This window comes from Talpa occidentalis, unplaced genomic scaffold (genome assembly GCF_014898055.3).
Source record: "Talpa occidentalis isolate TD23 unplaced genomic scaffold, MPIMG_talOcc4v2.1, whole genome shotgun sequence".
Classification (NCBI taxonomy): Eukaryota; Metazoa; Chordata; class Mammalia; order Eulipotyphla; family Talpidae; genus Talpa; species Talpa occidentalis.
Window position 1 is genome coordinate 34219924 of NW_026555331.1, and position 18904 is coordinate 34238827.

The window sequence follows — 18904 nt, forward strand, 5'->3', positions numbered from 1 at the left end:
CTGTAGGCTGGAAATTTAGGCTGGGAAGATTTTCTGGTGTCGACTAGGCTTGCTCATATATCTGGGGTCATCTAACCTGTTGACTGAGAATTCACACTTTTGGGGATTGACTGATAGTCAACTGGTTTTCAATGCTGTCTTCTCCCTATGTTTCTCCCAATTCTCCAGGAGGCCAGCGTAGTCTGGCTCTAAACACAGGAGAGAATAAGAAATGCACAGACTCTTTAACCAGTGTCTATGGTGTCACCACTGCCATCATCTTAGTCAAAGTGAGTCATGTGGCCAAACAGACTCCAACTTTTGATGGGAGAAACTGCCAAGTCACACAGAGGAGCTGACAGAGAGCTAGTACCATTAATGCCATCAATTTTCCAATCATCATTGGGTACTTTATCACAGGCAGTGAGGATTTACTTATTTACTGTCAGGCTCTCCCATTCAAATGTAAACCTTGACAGTGCACACTTGTACCTCCAGTGGTTCTAACAGATGTGCTCACAATAAATTTTCACTGAAGCCATAAGTGAATACCATTGGGTTCACATGGGTATTATTTGGAGATTGGACCTTATGAAATTTTTCTTATTTGCCAAGTCCCCATGCGCAGACAATTATCACTCATAATAAATGAACCCAAACATGGTTTCCTTCTGTATAGTTTGGCATGCTGCATTGCTCTTTTACCTTTTCTCTTATAGATTCTCATCAAGTCAAAAGCAACCTAGTTAACCTACTCAAAAGCATGAAGTCCAAGGAGAGGAGCTGCCCCTCAGTCAGGGTCTTGTCTACCTCATTCCCCCTCCAGTAGGAGATTGGGAGTGGCTCAGTTGAAACAGCTTGGACAGATGAGATCACTGAAAGGCTGGTACTCCCAGGTATGGCCTGAATTGTGACCCCTCTCCCCCGCTAAATTAATATGTTGAAATCTTAACCCCCAGTCAGACTGTATTTGGAGATAGAATTTTGAAAGCAGCCATTAAGATAAAATGAGTTCACACAGATGGACCCTAATTCAATATGAAAAGGAGATTAGGACACAGACACACACAGATGGAAGATGGTGAAAACACAGTGGGAAAAGTTGAGAGAGACTCTGGAAGACAGTAACCCTTCTTATACCTTGTTCTCAGGCTTCCAGCCTCCAGAACTATAAGAAAACAAACTTCTATTATTTTAAGTCTCCTGTCTGTGGTAACTTGTATGCAGGCCCAGTAAACAAACATGCTCCCTTTCATAAAAGGGGAAAGCCAGAAGGAGACCTGGCTGGAGGGACTCCTCCAAGCCCACTCCTATGTGAGTCAGAGGAATCCTAGCTGACTGCTGGGGAGAGGCTTGCCCGCAGAGGAGACTCCAGGAGTGGCATGGGCTGGAAAGCTCACGGGACCCCTTCAGAGTGGCCAGTGCAGGCCAGAGACAGATGGTGCTGGGGTCCTTTCATGTGGCCTTCCCTGGGGCTTTGCAAGGAGTTCTAACTTGTTCCCTGTAGGCTGATGCTAAATTCCATTCATTAGCAAGTTTCCCAGTGGCCTAATTTTATTGGTTTCTCAGGAGTTCCTCTTGCTTTTCAGGCCTCCAGTCATCTAAAATGTGGTGTCTTCAGCAAATTCACCTACCTCATTATGCTTGCTCTCCCTTCTAGGCCATTTAACCCTTCTCCTAGTTTCTAATAAATAAATAAATACTGATTCTAAGACCCAAACCCAAGAGGCCATACGTTTAATTGCTCTCCATGCTGAGAAAGAATCATTTATTAGCGCTGTGCAAAGCGCTGTGTTTGAAAACTCCAAACCACATGAAACACCATGAGTTCTGAGCCAGAGCCTGACAGAGAAATAGCCAAGTTTCATCTGAACTTTGTTAGGCCTCGTGACCTTTCACAAAACCTCAAAGCAAACAGAATTCAGCCCCTGCATAGGCTCAAACTCTCAGTTGAGTCCTGTCATTTGTTTGGTTTTGTAGCAGCTGCTTATATCACAAATCCCCTCTTCTGATTAGAAAAAAAAAAAAAAAAATCCAGGAGATGGCTTTGACCCAGCGTGAGGTTCTGTTTTATTTTTGTTTTGGAACATGTCTATTAATTGTGAAACTCAAGACTCCTTTGGAAAGCTAGCTCTATGGAATAACTTGTGGGTTTACAATTGCCAGGTAAATCGGGACCAAGCAATTAAAATAGGATTCCATGAGAAACCAATTGGTGTGAATCTGACTGGAATAAGTAGGGAATGAATTGATGGGGTCAGGAGTAGGGGGGCCTTTTTTTATATTATTTTTTTATTTTTTATATCATTGTTCACTATTAAAGATGTGGCATATGTACACAATGGAATATTATTCAGTAATCAAAAAGATAAACTCATGCCATTCACAGCAACATGGATGGAACTAGAAGGAATAATGCTCAGTGAAATAAGCCAGAAGAAAAAAGAAAAATATCGGATGGTTTCACTTATAGCAGGAATATAGGGGACTCCAATAATATGTCAGTGTAAAAAAAAACAATAACAGTACAAAACACAACAAAGCAAAAACAGACTATTATAAATCAGAGACATCCTGCAGGGGAGGAGGCAGGAGAGGGATCAGAGGGAGGGAGGGAGGCACACAGGGGACTGAGGTGATGGTGCACAGGTACATTGGGGAAGGAAACTCTATGGGGACTACACCTGAGGGGGTGGGGGGAAGCAAATATTGTTTTGTTTTAAAGAAGAAAGGTCTGGGGCTTAGATGGTGTCTGGACACAGTAGGTGCTTGGTAAGAATTTGCTGACTAACCTCTTTAAACCTGTAGTTTCTGCTTGTCCTGAGTCGAATTATGAGATCCCTGACAAGAATTTCTCAGCCTTTTCTAAATCACCACATGTCCATCTGGCCCCCTGGCCTCCTGTCTGGCCAATAGAGAATGATTTGACAGAGAAAGCTGTTATGAGAAGACCAACCTGTGCTTCATCTTGTTAAAACTGGATGAGAAAGAGCAGGGATGCAGCAGACAAGGAGGGTGTGGACTTTTGACTCAGACATGGCCCCTGGGATAGGACAAGTGCCTGGGGTGGAGGCCAGCGCCAGAGCAGGTAATATCAATTTGTTTGTACAGACTAAACACACTACCTGGAAATTATGGTGGTAAATTAGGTGGTAGCTCAAACCAAGAATAGGGACTTCCTCAGGCAGACAAGTTGTTAACATAGTCCTCTCAAGTTGGCCTCACAGAAGGTGGCTGCCCCAAGCACGGGGCTCAGATTGGAAGCAGGATTCTCAACAGAATGTGCTAAAAGTTGGTTTAGGCGGGAGGCCCTGGTGGGGATGTTATCATAGCAGAAGCAAGAGTGGATTCATCTGGGTTTTAGGATGGAAACTTAGTTCTAATGGGCTAATTCCCACCTGATTTTTTTTTTCTTCTTCAACTTTTATTAATTTCATAGTCATTTAAGTAACCATATCATTTTGGGAGTATGTTTTCACACTCCCATATGTGCACATGCTTCACTCTCCCTCCACCAGACTTCCCATGCATATGAGCTAGCCCCTTCCTTCCCTTATTCCCTTTCAATTCCTCTTTCCCGCTGCTAACCAGTATATTTTTTTTTTCCCCAGCGTCTAAGAATTATTTTTGTTGAGATTTTGCAGTTTGTTTTCTTTGGTTACTTTTATTTCATAAATGAGTGAAATCATTTGGTATCTGTCTTTCACTTTCTGACTTGTTTCACTTGCTTAATCTCCTCAAGATGCATCCATTTTCCTCACCTGTTAAGCTGAGTCTTGAAATCAGGTAAAGTGATGCAGACTCATCTCTGAATTTGATCGCAATGACTTAGAGCACTTCACTTGTCCTTTTCATCCACCTTTCCCAACTCTCTTGGGCCACAGATGAGGATGGAAAGGATGTGGGAGTAGTGGAGGGAAATGTAGAAGGAGAGAATCTAAATCAGGTGAGACCTTGGAGGACACCTGAGAACTTATGGGAGGTTCTCAGTATTTAATGTACTATCTGCTCTTCTCTCTTTAATATCCTCAAGTTCAAGACAAGTCCAAGTGGATCCTGCAAGGTAAGATGAGACACCTTTACTTCTTTCAGGTGATATGTGAACCAATTACAATTCATTGCTCTGGCAACCTTCCTGTACATGATAGCAGGTTCTTGAGTCACATCATTTTGTTCAGTGTTGTGTCTGTGTAACATAGGTAAGAAAAAACAACAAACCTGGTCTAAATATCATGAAAGGATATGATTTGAGGACCTGTTTTCCTTATGCATTCTTTTGCTCAAAATAAGTTTCTGGGAACCTATCAATGACTCTCAGTTGGGATTTACTGTGTTGATCTTATTTGGAACAGTGATGCCTTGCATTTCATAAAGTTAATGGCTGTAATTTTACATCTGTCCCACAGAAGGGAATAAAAGAGTTAATAATATTTTGATTCTGCTGCTTTGATCCCACTGTCCAGATTTTCATATTGATGCCAAGGATATTTTATCTCTGTATTTATAAACACAAACACTTTAGTAAGAATTACATCAAAATTGATGGATTATTATTGAAAAAAAAATTATAAGGATTATCTTTCATTCAATCAATTTAATTCTAACATTTTGGTAAAACATTTTTCCTTGTAATTATTGTTTGTGTAAAAAGATTATCACTAGGATCAATTATCATCTGATTCAATTCATTTATTTCAACTAAATTTTTGCCTAGCTGTATATTCTTTGATTATGAGTTTACATTTGCAGAAATTATTTCTATCAACCTTATTTCTCAGGTTAAATTTTATAGATATGTAGAAAATTTGATTTTTCCATTTACTCTCAGTTAAGAAGTATTTTTAAGACAAGTACAATTTGGATGTCAGTTTTGGTTTGAAAAATCATTTCTACCACATCTGTTTCTTACTTCTAATTGTTTAGTTTTTCATCTTTAACAAATTTACCACAAACAGTTTTAGCCAATGTTAGTTTTATACTGTAATTATTGTTTTCTGGTAATGTTTGATAAGTTAGATAAAGGACTGCTGGTTATTAAGATTTTATTGGAACAAACAGCAAAAAGCACTTCTGATCACAGAAATCAGATGTAAAGCAAAGTCTGAAGTGGGGACAAAATGTCTTGCTCCTGGCCCACTCTGCTCTCACCAGACACAGAATGTCCAAATCCATCAACCCTTTGTTTCCAAATTCATCAACCCTTTGTCATGTCCAAGTCCATCAACCTGTTGTTTCCAAATGATGGAAAATGTCAGGAAGATCCCTTTGTTAATTCTTTGATACAGTGCTCATTTCACCAGTAGAGATTGGTGGTGGTGGTGGGAGACGAGGGGAAAGGGGTAGACTGAGAAGGGTCTAAGAGACAAAAGACTTGACTGTGTCATTTTGACAAAATTCCAGAACAAAGCAAAAATTTGCATGTCCCTTTCACGATAAAATTTGAGCTAAGATTATTGTTCCCAGTTCCAGTGTTGCTGATGTGCAATCCTTTTAGTATATCACAAAACTTGATAAGAAGCCTATGAATTTAACAGAATTGGAAGAGACTGTTTTGAGCACTTTAATCTAAAATTTGCAGAGCTGTGTTAGTTAAAAAGACAGACTTACATATGAGAATCAGAGACTACTTCGTATTGGAAAGAACAGGAATATGGGGTCAGAAAACTGGTTTCTGGTCCCAGCATGTCTTCATTTCACTCTGGGGACTTTGGGCCACTTATTTGGACTCTTTGAATCTGTTTCCTCATCTACAAAGTCCTGAAAAACTCATAAGATGGTTATGAAATTTAAGAAGCAACAAATTCTCTGACTAATGTGAAGGGCTATGCCAGCAATTATTACTGAGTGGTGGTCATGAACTTGGGAAATGAATCATTTTTCTTTTAAAAAGAAAGCTTCCAGTTCTGCGCTTCCTTCTCTTTTCTCTGCTCCCCTTCCATACTTCTTCCTCCTCCTTCAGCTGGACACACTTAATAGTCTGGGAATGGGAACTGGATACACCAGAATGACCAACCTTATGACTTAGGATGGGGGACTTGGGGTCACAAGGTATCAGTGAATTGAAAAACTGACTTCATCATTACAGGTAATCTATTTAGCCTCCAGAACATTCTGGACACAGAGGCAAGGCTGAGCAACATGAGATGGCAATCCTTCCTGCGACTCATCACACATCAATGCCAAGAGTGTAATACAAGCTGAGTGTAATACACTCATATTTGGCACTTTCCTAGACTTTGCCCATACATCTCTTCCTTTGATGATTTTAATGTATCATTTCCCTATAATAAATATAACCACAAATTTAGTAGCTTTTATTGGGGTTGTGAGTATAATAAATTATCAAAACTGAGGGGGGTTTTGGGAAATCTTTTCACTCAGTTGTCAGAAATAAGGGTGATCTTATATGGATTGTTTCCTCTAACTGTGTAGTAGGCACTTGACTCCTTGTTTTGGAGGAAAGTCTCAGATAGACTTCACAATCTGAAGAAATGTGTCCTTCACCTCCAAATTTGACCAATTCCTGGTACCATGTCACTATTTATTACTTCTCCCTGAAAATTTGGGAGACCTTGCATCATCCTTGAAATCTTGGTGATTTCTGGAGTGAGGTGAAAAAAGGAAACATCTTTCACATACTTGTCTTGAAGACTCATTTGTCTTGCATGTAATTGAAATGGTGTAGGTTAAATTCCTTGAGAGACAAAGGAAAGTTTGCTCATATTACTCATAAGGCTAATTCACTCAACAATGTTTGCGCAGCTTTTACCAAGATCCAGGCATTATTTTAAATACTTTATGTGCATTAACTCATTTAACATTGATAATATTGTTGAAGCTGCCTCCATTAATATTATTATTCCCCCACTGCACAAGGGAGCGGACCGGGGTGAGTGGGTAGGGGAATGAAATAATTCAAAATCGTAAGTGGTGGAGCCAGGCAGAAACTCAGATTCCAGAACTGTTTTGTAACCATTTTGTAATTGAGACTGTGGATTCAAAGATTTGAATCTTGGATTAAAAGGAGCCCATTCTAGTGGGGAAGACAATGCTGTTATAATACAACAAGTTGTATAATAGAAAGATTTCAGAAGTTGTAGTAACAAATCTGAGTTGCCTCAATCAAAATTGAGATTTTTAAAATAATTTTTTAATGAAGTATCACTGTCTCACATCCTTGTTAATTTTTTGACAGTATTGAACTTCTCTCTTCAGGTGTGGTCACTGTTAGCTCTTTTTCTCTGCTTTATAACCTCCCATCATCATGTCTCCTAAAAGTACCATCCACTCCCACCCCAAATTATCTGGAAGCAATTCTTTGTTGCAAATATCTTTTTCCAGAGTAACATGCCTTTAAATTTTGCTTATGGTGTTTTGTTTCACACAGAAGTTTGAAGTTTTAATTTTAATTTTTTCCCCTCATATGACTCTACTATACAGGAAAGTGGAAATAAAGATTCCCCTGTGACTTTGAAGAAGTAAGCTGCCATGGTGCAAGAAGGCCACATAAGAAGGAATTGCAGGTGGTCTGCAGCAAGCTGAGAATAGTCCTTGAGTAATAACCAGTAGTAAAATGGGACCTGAGTGCTACAGCTGCCTGTCACATAGTTTAAGCTTTTCCCAGAACACCACAATACATTTAGCTGTTATGTCTCTTTAGTCTCCCCTTGTTTGCAATGGTTTCTCAGAGTTTCCTGAGTTTTGATGAATCTGGCAGATTTAAAGAATGTATTGTGTAGAATGTTTCTTCAATTGGGATTTGCCTGTGTTTTCTCATGATTAGTTTGGAGTTACATGGTATAGGGAGTAAGACCACAGTGGTAAATTACTTAATAAATTACTAAGCTTTTAGTAATGGGTGATGAAGACCTTTTCTCACTGAAGCTTCAGCTAACCTGAGCTAGTTTCAAATGGTACATCATTCTGCAGTGCTGATAGTCCAGATCTGCAAATCTGCTGGAGATGATGGAGAGGCTAGAACACACACGCCCTTTTCATCTTTTCTTTCATTTAACTAGCAAGTTGATAAGTCCAGAAAAAGAAGACCTCCTTTCAGAACCACCCTTGAAAGTCATCTTGTGGCCTCTTGCTCTGGGTCTTAGGAATTTTCTGGACAGAGGGACTACAGACCAACAGACTTCAGGAGGTATTTTCCTGCCATGATTCCTGGGTATGACTGCTAATTTACTCCAAAAATTCACTAAGCAACAGGGCTCAGCTCCTCAGTTCTAGACCTAAAATCAGAATTCCAAACTTCTGCTTGAGTCCTACATGCTTCTTTGTTCATTTTTGTAGAATAATTGCTCCTTGTTGCCTAATTCCATGGCTTCCTCTCCTATAAATAACTAGAAGGGAGAATCTAAAACAAATCAGCAAGGCTGCTTGTTTTGACCAAATTGTCAATTAATTAATTCCAGGTGCTGGGAGTTGCAATCAACATCTGCAACAAGAGCAGCATCTTCTGGATGAACAGAAGAAATGAACTAAAATGTTGGGGAAAGAATCTGAGATCTCAGTGCCCAGGCTTCATGACTATATCCAGGGACTGATGCTACTTCTAGAACTCTACAAGCAATACTGAGAGGAAGAGCTAGCCAACACTGTACTAGCTAGTGTACAGAAGAGGAGAAGGAAAGTTTTAATTACTTCTATTTTCAAATGGGAATTATTGATGGAAATCTTGATACTGGCTATATTTTAAAAGGAATGGGACAAAGTACTACCCCTATTTTGTTCATGTATATGACTTTCAAGAGAATTATGATTCCAGCAGTAGGTCAACGTGAAAGAATCCCAGGAAAGGATCTTTCGCATAGCAGGTATGCTTGAGAGTGCCACAGAAATAGAATTAAGAATGATATTATAAAAGGCAAGACACAGTGCAGAGCAGCTATGGCAAAGCCAGGATGTACTAAGTGGGTAGGAGGGTGAGACAGCCAGGCCTCTTTCTCACTGCTAATCCTGGGGCAGCTTCTGGGGAAATTTCTATTTTCATTCACAATTTCAATTGCCTTGAGAGACTGAACATGTATCTACCATGCATACACGCACACATGCACACACAAGCACCTCCTTCTCTCATAGCGTCCTCATTTTCATGGTCTCCATAGTTGGGGATAGGGATTCCCCGTTTTCTTGGGCTGGTGTGTGGGCTGGTGTTTCGGCTGTCCCTGTGTGGCAGCTGCTGTGGAGGGATACACAATTCTTCTTGGGGCCACGACTTGTTTTTCTTTCAATTATTTTACTTCCTATTGTCTTCCTTCAATGAAGAAAATCTTGGCATATGGCCTATCTTCTTCTTCTTCTAAAAAAAAAAAAAAGACAGTTCTGGTTTCCATTTTTAAGAGAATTTTGGCAGCTGGAGTCACAGTGCTGGATATTTTACTGCATTTATCAATCAAACAATGTACATATGGAAACAGCACTATCTAGATAAAACTTCAGAGCAATCACTGTTCACAAGAAGCCATTTCAAAACAAGGATTTTCTAATCACAAGTGGAGCAAAAATAAAACTATAAGGAGTGGGCAAAAAGATTCGATGATCAGGTAGAATGATACACTGCTTTAGTTCATAAATGTAAAGATTGGCAATTACTTTGTAGTAGGTCTGATAAATCTGATTTTGAAAGTCGGGAATCCATTGTTTACAAATCCAGACACCAAACTCAAACCCTTTTAAGTAACAATGGGAGGGCCTCCCCGGTGGCGCAGCGGTTGAGCGCTGGGTTGCGAAGCTGCCTGCAGCCTCTGCAGCACCGGTTCGATCCCCGGCTGCTCCCCTGCCACTGGAGGAGGGTCCCGCATGGCACGCAGACCTCTCCTGCCGCCCGCTGCTCCCCTCAGCAGTGTACCTTGGTCCTTCTGCCTGCTCTGCTCCCCGCTCTGGCTCTGGTGAATTCTCTCGCCCTCCCGCACTTCTGACTGTACCTAGTGTTTGTATAAATAAATAAATAAATAAATAAATCTTAAAAAAAAAAAAAGTAACAATGGGAATTCATTTTTAAGATTCTAGGTTTTCTCAGGGAATCCAAAGAAGAGTTAAACACTAGATATAGAAGTAATGGGGGTTACTTCAATGTGAGCTTCCATTACCACTGGAAACTTCTCTCTTGGTGCTGTCTGACTTTTCCCACATGACAGAAATGAAGGTGTGACTTTCCTCCTTCATACTGATTAGTGACTGACCTAAGTCCATCAGTCCTAAGTCTAAATATTCAATGTGGGACTTATTGGCATAAGCTGGTAAAGGTGCTCACTCTGGACCAATAAGCTGTAGCTGAGAGGTAGGGCACCAGACTGGCTTAATTTGGATCTGGTGCCCACCCCTTGTCAACAGACAAGGGTTGGAAGGTGGCAGGTGGAGTGATAAAGGTACTCACAGGGAGGTTCCCATGTAAGCCTTGTAAATTGAAGACAGACTGAGCACAAAATAACATAGATGTCATCTACACAGTTTAACACTCTTTGGAGAACTGCCCTTTGTGTGCTTGTTTTCCTTACAGCTTTGCTGATTATAGGAAAATAGTATGTTTCTTCAACAGTGTGGAATGGAACCCACATTTATGTTTGTGCCTGGGGGATATTTTTGGCTTTAGAAGGTTAGGCTCTCACTCTCCCTAGAGTGAGCTCTGATGGCATTAAATATTGACCTTTGCAAGAACCAAATATAAATGGATGCTAGCCAACATCATGGTTTGAAGGGTATTGTGTTTCTTCTAATTAAAGGCTCATAGGCAGCAGCTGGGCTGAGGAAATGTTCAAATCAAAGATCAGCATCTTATAGCATGCTGATTTTCAGTGAACTGTGAGCTGGGATTCATTGCCACACACCTCTTCCTGCCACTTAGGAGAGTCATTGTTTTACTGCTGTTTCCATCGTAAGAAAATGTGGCCAACATGGTATTCTCAACACACTCCATTCCCCTTAGGACTCTATAAAAATAAGGAATGTCTCATTGATATATACACATTTGAAATCTATTCATCTGTAACTTAAAGGTTATTGGCGACTGATTAATAATTTCTGGTTTGCTTAATTATAAAACAATCATTATCACTGAAACAATACAATGCTCCAGTAATGCTAGTAAGAGTAGTGGTCAAGGATCACCCATGCCACAAGGACAATTTGCATTAACATAATCACATAGAGAACCCTCAAAGACATAGCAAGGTTAGGAAGAAATGCATTAGAAATTCCCAGCCATCTCTATGGCTTACATACACAGGTAATACAATCTCACTTCTGAGCAGGAAGTGAAGAATCAGAGGCACGTGAATCAACAAGGGAAAAAATAAACAAATGGCTTGTGAAAATATTATGTAATATAAGAAATGGCAAACGGTTCATTAAAGATAAAAAGAAAAAAAATTGTGTTAGGAAAAAAAATAGTTAAATAAAGAAATCCAAAGTAAATCTTTGAAAGCATATGTTTTGTGTTCTCATTGAAATTCTCAAAACCTGTCCTTTATCAAACAAAAGAGGGAAGAGAAGATAAGACTATAGATTGTGATTAAAAGGGAGTTGCTCTAGGAAGAGACTAAAAAGAGTGAATGAGGTAAAAAATGTCATAAAAAATTTTAAATCTTCTGACCTTTTAAAGTTGATACTATAAGTTTAAATAGTTGTAATGGATCTACTTTCAGGTATATTATGAACTTTGATAGTTCAAACCAAAGTAAATCAGCACTATTTAAAATGTATCCAATGTTATCTAAATGCCTTGATTATTTCGATAATGACCATACCTACTTTATTTTTATCCAAGTAGTGTTGCATTATAACATTATAAAATTTCAAGTGTGCACCAGATCTTTCTCTATTTTAAAATGTACTTGAAAAGACCCATCATTAATAGGTGAAAATTTAAGAGTTCATCATGTTTTTATTTTTACTTTTCTCTGTAGAATTTATATTATTATAGGGTATTATCAACATGAGCTATTTTATTCATCAATTTTCAACACCAGGAATATGAACTTATATTTAAATTTAAATCTTTAAAAGTTTCCCATGACTATAGGTTCTAAGAGTTAGAGAAGTTTGAGTTCTAGTTTGAGTTATTAGAATTGCTGCTATCCAACTTATCAAAATAACATAAACATATCACGTATTTTAACCACAATATGTATGATTTTGGGGGGAATGTCCTTCTTAATGAGATGGTTAGGGCTATTTATCTTTTGGGCAATCAGCTTATATAATCATATATAAATATTTTTTATTGTTAGAATAAGACATGATTCAGCATCCATTCTATTCTTATTTTTTAATTTTTATTGCTGAAAATGAAGGGCAATCGTATTGACATATACAGAAATAGAAGGAATTCTATGATGGTAATAACATGTATTCTTTGAACTCCTCTGACTTGCATGTAAAAAAAAATCACATAACTACCTAACATCAAAAGTTATTTGAAGGGGCGGAGCAACATGGCGGCGAGGAGACGCTGCGAGTAAGATCTCCCATTAAAAAAAGTTAATAGGGAGGAAAAGCGGCAGGTCCCAGTGAGAACTGGGACACGGAAGATAAACGGGTGACGCCAGCGAACTGCCCGAAGAAGAAACTGGCCATAAAAGAGGACTAGAAGGGAGGGAAGCGCAGAACCCTGCTCCCCTCCCCCGCCCACAGAGGCGGCACTCTCCGACCGGCAGAGAGGAGGAAACAACAAACCAAAACGGCCAACAAGAAAACGGACACAGCAAGCGGGACTGTGAGTGGAAAGGAAACTATTGCAGCCACCACACCCCATGAACGGGAGCTGAGGCGAACCCTGCAGGATCCGCCGCAGCGGTGAGCGAACGGCTCCGGGCGCCATTAGAGAAGAACAAAGACCCCGGGAGACGCGCACACAGCCCGGGCTGCCGGTAAGCTTGCGCGGAGAGCGGGCGCTTGGCGCGCTTGAAAAGCAAGTGCAGACCTGGATCGCGGCTGCCCAGGTCCCCGCGCCTGCGACCTAGGCTTGCGGGGAGACGACCTAGGCTTGCGGGGAGACGCGCGGAGGTCCTCACTGAGGTGACGGTCCCTCCCTGAGTGAGCAGGAACCAGGCGCCCAGGCACGGGAGCGGTGCAAAAGGCTCCATTCCCGCGCCACTGAACTGGGCTACAGCCCGCGTCCTGGAACTGAGGGCTTTGAACTGAGACCCGGGGCACGAAAATTCGGGGCGTGGTTTCTCCACGACGGTGGGGCACAAGGCAGACACAGCACCCCAAAGCTGTTGAGGTGTACCCTACCATTCCCGCTCTGTTCTCTGTCCCACGGGGTGGGGGGAGGCGAAAAACAGCCCCCCAAGGACAATAGGAGAGATCTCTGGCGCCACCTAGCGACCAGGAAAAAAAAAGTCACTAACACCCTATAAAACAGGACATTTCTTAAGACTGCTTGAAAAGGGCAGAAGGTTTCTGGAGGACCCAGTGGCCAGCCGGAAGTTATTCCACGCCAGGCCCCTTCCGACCAGCAGTCTGAGCCCACAGAGGGAGCAGGCACCCACGTCCGGGGCAGACCGGGTGCGCAGAAGAGTGTGCCTGAAACCGGAGGCGCAGGGACTGCATCCCGCTTCGCCATTTGAGAACAGGGGCATTTCTTCAGTAAAAACTGCCTAAAACCAGCAGAAAGCTCCCCCAGAAGACAGAGATGGCTCCTGGAAGAGCCAGAGGGGAGCGGAGAAGTTCACCCAAGAATTCAGTCAGTCCGAGCAACACAGTGTCCCAACGCATACGACAAATTAGAAAACAGACAGTAGGGAGTAGAAGAACCACACGCAACCTAAAAACTCCTCAGGAAAGAAGCACACCACAAAAAGAAAACCACTCCCCAGATTGCAACGACAGCAACTTGGAAGAACTTCTGAGCCTTCCAGAAAGAGAATTTAAAATTGCCATGATTAAAAAAGTGATAGATCAGAAGAAGGAAATTGAGTCCCTAAAGAGGGAAGTAAGAGAAATGCAGGAGATCAAAGAATTAATGGAGGAACTAAAGAACTCTGGGAAAAGCAATGAAAGCAGAATAGATGAAATGGAAGAACGAATAAGTAATCTTGAAGACACAGAAATAAAAAGAACCAAAACAGAAAAGGAAAGAGAAGTACGAAGGAAAAAGAATGAAGAAAGACTTCGGGAACTATCTGACTCCATGAGGAAAGGAAATATAAGAGTTATAGGAATTCCAGAAGGAGAGGAGAGAGATGTAGGAACAGAGAAAATATTCATGGATATAATTGAAGAGAACTTCCCAAATGAGAAGAAGGAGCTGAAAATTGATATACAAGAAGCAAGAAGAACACCAAACTTCCACGACGAAAGGAAAAACACAGCAAGACACATAATAGTAAAGCTCCCAAGAATCCAGGACAAGGAAAAATAATGAAGCTGACAAGAGGGAAGAAACAGATAACATTCAAAGGAAAACCAATCAGGCTGACATCAGACTTCTCTGAAGAAACACTACGGGCAAGGAGAGAGTGGAGGGACATAGTCAACAGACTCCAAGAAAACAGATGCCAACCAAGAATACTCTATCCCGCAAAGCTCTCTTTCCTCCATGAAGAAAGAATATGGACCTTCCCAGACAAAGAGAAACTCCGGAATTTCATTGCGACTAAACCCCCACTCCAAAAAATACTACAAGGAATCCTAAAGCCAGAACCTCAGAGGGACGAATAACAACGAAAGAAGACCAAAAAAAAAAAAAAGTTATTAAAAGAATAAATAAATAAAATCAAAGGAAAGACAAACATAATGGCAAATACAGATGCTAACATATCAATATTAACTCTAAATGTAAATGGACTAAACTCTTCAATAAAAAGACACAGAGTTGCAGCCTGGATTAAGAAACAAAACCCAACCTTTTGCTGTCTCCAGGAAACACATTTAGCTACAAAAGATAAAAATAGGCTCAAAGTCAAAGGATGGAAAACAATCCTACAAGCAAATGGGCCAAAAAAGAAAGCAGGAACAGCTATACTTATATCAGATAAAACAGACTTCAAACTCAAAAAATAAAAAGAGACCCCAATGGTCACTACATTATGATTAAGGGGACAATACTTCAAGAAGAAATAACACTCATTAACATATATTCACCAAACGAAAGAGCACCAAAATATATCAGACAACTGTTGTCCTCTCTGAAAACAGACATCAGAGAAAACACATATGTAGTGGGAGACTTCAACACACCACTATCAACAATGGATAGATCAACAAGACAAAAAATAAGTAAAGAAACTAAAGCTCTAAATAAGGACCTAGAGCATTTGGGCTTAACAGACATCTATAGAACACTAAACCCAAAAAAAACGGAGTACACATTTTTCTCAAGCGCACATGATCATTCTCCAGGATCGATCACATACTGGGGCACAAGACAAACATCAACAGATACACCAAGATTGACATCATACCAACCATCTTTTCTGACCACGAAGGCATCAAACTAGAAATAAATCATAAAAAGAAGGCAAGGAACTATCCTACCTCATGGAGATTAAAAGCCACACTACTGGAAGACCACTGGACTAACGAGGAGATCAAAGAAGAAATTAAAAAATTCTTTGAATTGAATGACAAGGAGGACACCAATATCCTAAATGTATGGGATGCAGCAAAAGCAGTAATAAGAGGAAAATATATAGCAATAGAAGCTCACATCAAAAAAACAAGAAAGAACTCAAAGAAACAAGAAACAACCTAATCTCGAAGCTCAAAGATCTAGAAAAAGAACAACAAAAAAACCCAGAACCAGTAGAAGAAAAGAAATAATAAAAACCAAAGCAGAAATAAATGAAATTGAAACTAAAAAAACAATCCAAAAGATCAATGAAACCAAGAGCTGGTTCTTTGAAAAAATAAATAAAATAGACAAACCCCTAGCCAGGCTCACAAAGGAAAAAAGGGAGAAGCACAAATACACAGAATCATAAATGAAAGAGGAGAAATCACAACGGACACAGCAGAAATCAAAAGAAAATAATCAGTAACTTACTATGAACAGTTATATGGAAACACAGTTCAACAATCTAGAGGAGATGGACCACAATTCCTACAACTCTACAATCACCCAAAGCTAGATAAAGAAGAAATAGAACACCTAAACAGACCAATTACAAGCAGCGAAATTGAAATGGTAATTAAAAACCTCCCCAAAAACAAAAGCCCAGGACCTGATGGATTTACAAATGAATTCTACCAAACATTCAGAGACGAATTAGTGCCTATCCTTCACAAACTCTTCCAAAAATTGAGAAGGAAGGGACAATACCAAACACGTTCTATGAAGCCAATATTACACTAATACCAAAACCGAATAAGGACAACACAAAAAAGGAAAACTATAGGCCACTCCCTAATGAACACTGATGCAAAAATCCTCAATAAAATTTTAGCTATCAGAATCCAACAATGTATCCATAAGATAATTCACCACGACCAAGTTTGGATTCATTCCAGGGGCACAAGGATGGTTTAACATCCGAAAATCAATCAACGTTATCCAACACATCAACAAAAAAGAAATATAAAAACCATATGATAATATCAATAGATGCTGAGAAAGCTTTCGACAAAGTGCAACACCCATTCATGATAAAAGCCCTTGAAATTCTTGGGATACAAGGAACATACCTCAACATCATAAAGGCCATCTATGAGAAGCCAACAGCCAGTATCATTCTCAATGGTGAAAAGCTGAAAGCAATTCCCATTAAGATCTGGAACAAGACAAGGATGTCCACTCTCACCACTGCTTTTCAATATAATACTGGAAGTCCTAGCCCAGAGCAATAAGACAAGAGAAAGACATCCAAGGAATCCAAATAGGAAAAGAAGAAGTCAAACTATCACTATTTGCAGATGATATGATAATATACATAGAGAACCCAAAATCTCCACAGAAAAACTAATTCAACTCATCAATCAATTCAGTAAAGTGGCAGGATACAAAATCAACACGCAAAAGTCAGTAGCCTTCCTATACACAAACAATAAATCTGAAGAAGAAGAAATCAAAAAAAACCACCCCTTTTATTATCGAAACAAAAAAAATCAAATATTTGGGAATAAATCTAACAAAAGAGGTAAAGACCTATACAAAAAAACTATAAAACACTGTTAAAAGAAATAGAAGAAGACACAAAGAAATGGAAAGACATCCCCTGCTCATGGATTGGAAGAATAAACATTATTAAAATGGCCATCCTACCAAAAGCAATATACAGATTCAATGCTATTCCAATCAAAATCTCAATGGCATTCTTCAAAGAAATAGAACAATTATTGATGAAATTCATATGGAATCACCAAAAACCCCGAATAGCCAAAGCTCTACTGAACTGAAAAAAAAAGAAGGAAATGGAGGCATCACACTCCCAGACTTCAAACTATACTACAAAGCCATAATCATCAAAACTGCATGGTATTGGAACAAGAACAGACATACAGACCAATGGAATCGAATAGAAAATCCAGAATAAACCCACAGATTTATGTCAACTAATCTTTGACAAAGAGAGCAAAGACTATGCATTGGAGCAAAGAAAGTTTGTTCAATAAATGGTGCTGGGAAAACTGGGTTGCTACATGCAAAGAATGAAGCTTGACCACTACCTCCACACCATACACAAAAATCAACTCAAATGGATTAAAGAACTAGACATAAGACCTGAAACCATAAAATACATAGAAGGAAATATAGGCGAAACACTACGGGATTTGTACATCAAGAACATCTTTACAGACACATCACCCAAAGCAGTGATAGTGAAGACAAAGATAAACAGCTGGGACTACATCAAAATTAAAGAGCTTCTGCACAGCAAAAGAGACAATAACAAAAACAAAGAGAAACCCCACCAACTGGGAGAACATTTTTGCACCCAACACTAATGAATAAAGGACTGATCACAAAAATCTGCAAAGAGCTGATGAGACTCAGCAACAACAAAGAAAATAATCCAGTCAAAAAATGGGCAGAAGAGCTAAAAAGAAACTCTCTGAAGAGGAAATGCAAATGCCAACAGACATATGAAAAAATGTTCAACATCACTTGTAATCAGGGAAATGCAAATCAAAACTACCATGAGATACCATCTCACACCAGTGAGAATGGCACATATTAAAAAAAACTAACAACAACAAATGTTGGCGAGGATGTGGAGAAAAAGGAACTCTGTGCACTGTTGGTGGGAGTGCAACTGGTCCAACACTATGGAGAGCTGTGTGGAGATTTCTGGACCTACTAAACATAGAGCTTCCATATGATCCAGCAATTCCACTCCTAGGTATTTACCCAAAGGACACAGAAACATCAATTCCCAAAGAGCACCTGCACTCCTATGTTTATAGCAGCAGCACTGTTTACAATAGCTAAGCTTTGGAAACAACCCAAATGCCCAAAAATAGATGACTGGATCAAGAAGATGTGGTACATATATACCATGGAATATTACTCAGCATTCAAAAAAGATAAACACATGCAATTTGCAGCAACATGGATGGCGCTGGAAGGGATCATGCTCAGTGAAATAAGCCAAAAGAAAAAAAATACGGATGGTCTCATCATAGCAGGAATCTAGAAAACTTAAATAAGGGACCAGGAAAATGAATATAAGAAAGTGAAAATCAAAGTCAACAAAAAACTATGAACCAGAGACACTTTTTTGGGGAGCGGGGGGGAAAGGTTTGGGTCAGAATGGGCGTTTTGCAATTGTATAGGGGAATAAAAATAAAATTTAATATTAAAAAAATAAATAAATAAAATTTTGGAACTCGAAAAAAAAAAAAAAAATAAAACATTTCAAATCATAAAAAAAAAAAACAAAAAAAAAAAAAAAACAAAAAAAAAAAATACAGAAGGATTGAAAATTAACTAGGTGCCACTTAAAAAGAAAAGGAATTGGTGAATTCTATTTCTGTATCTTTT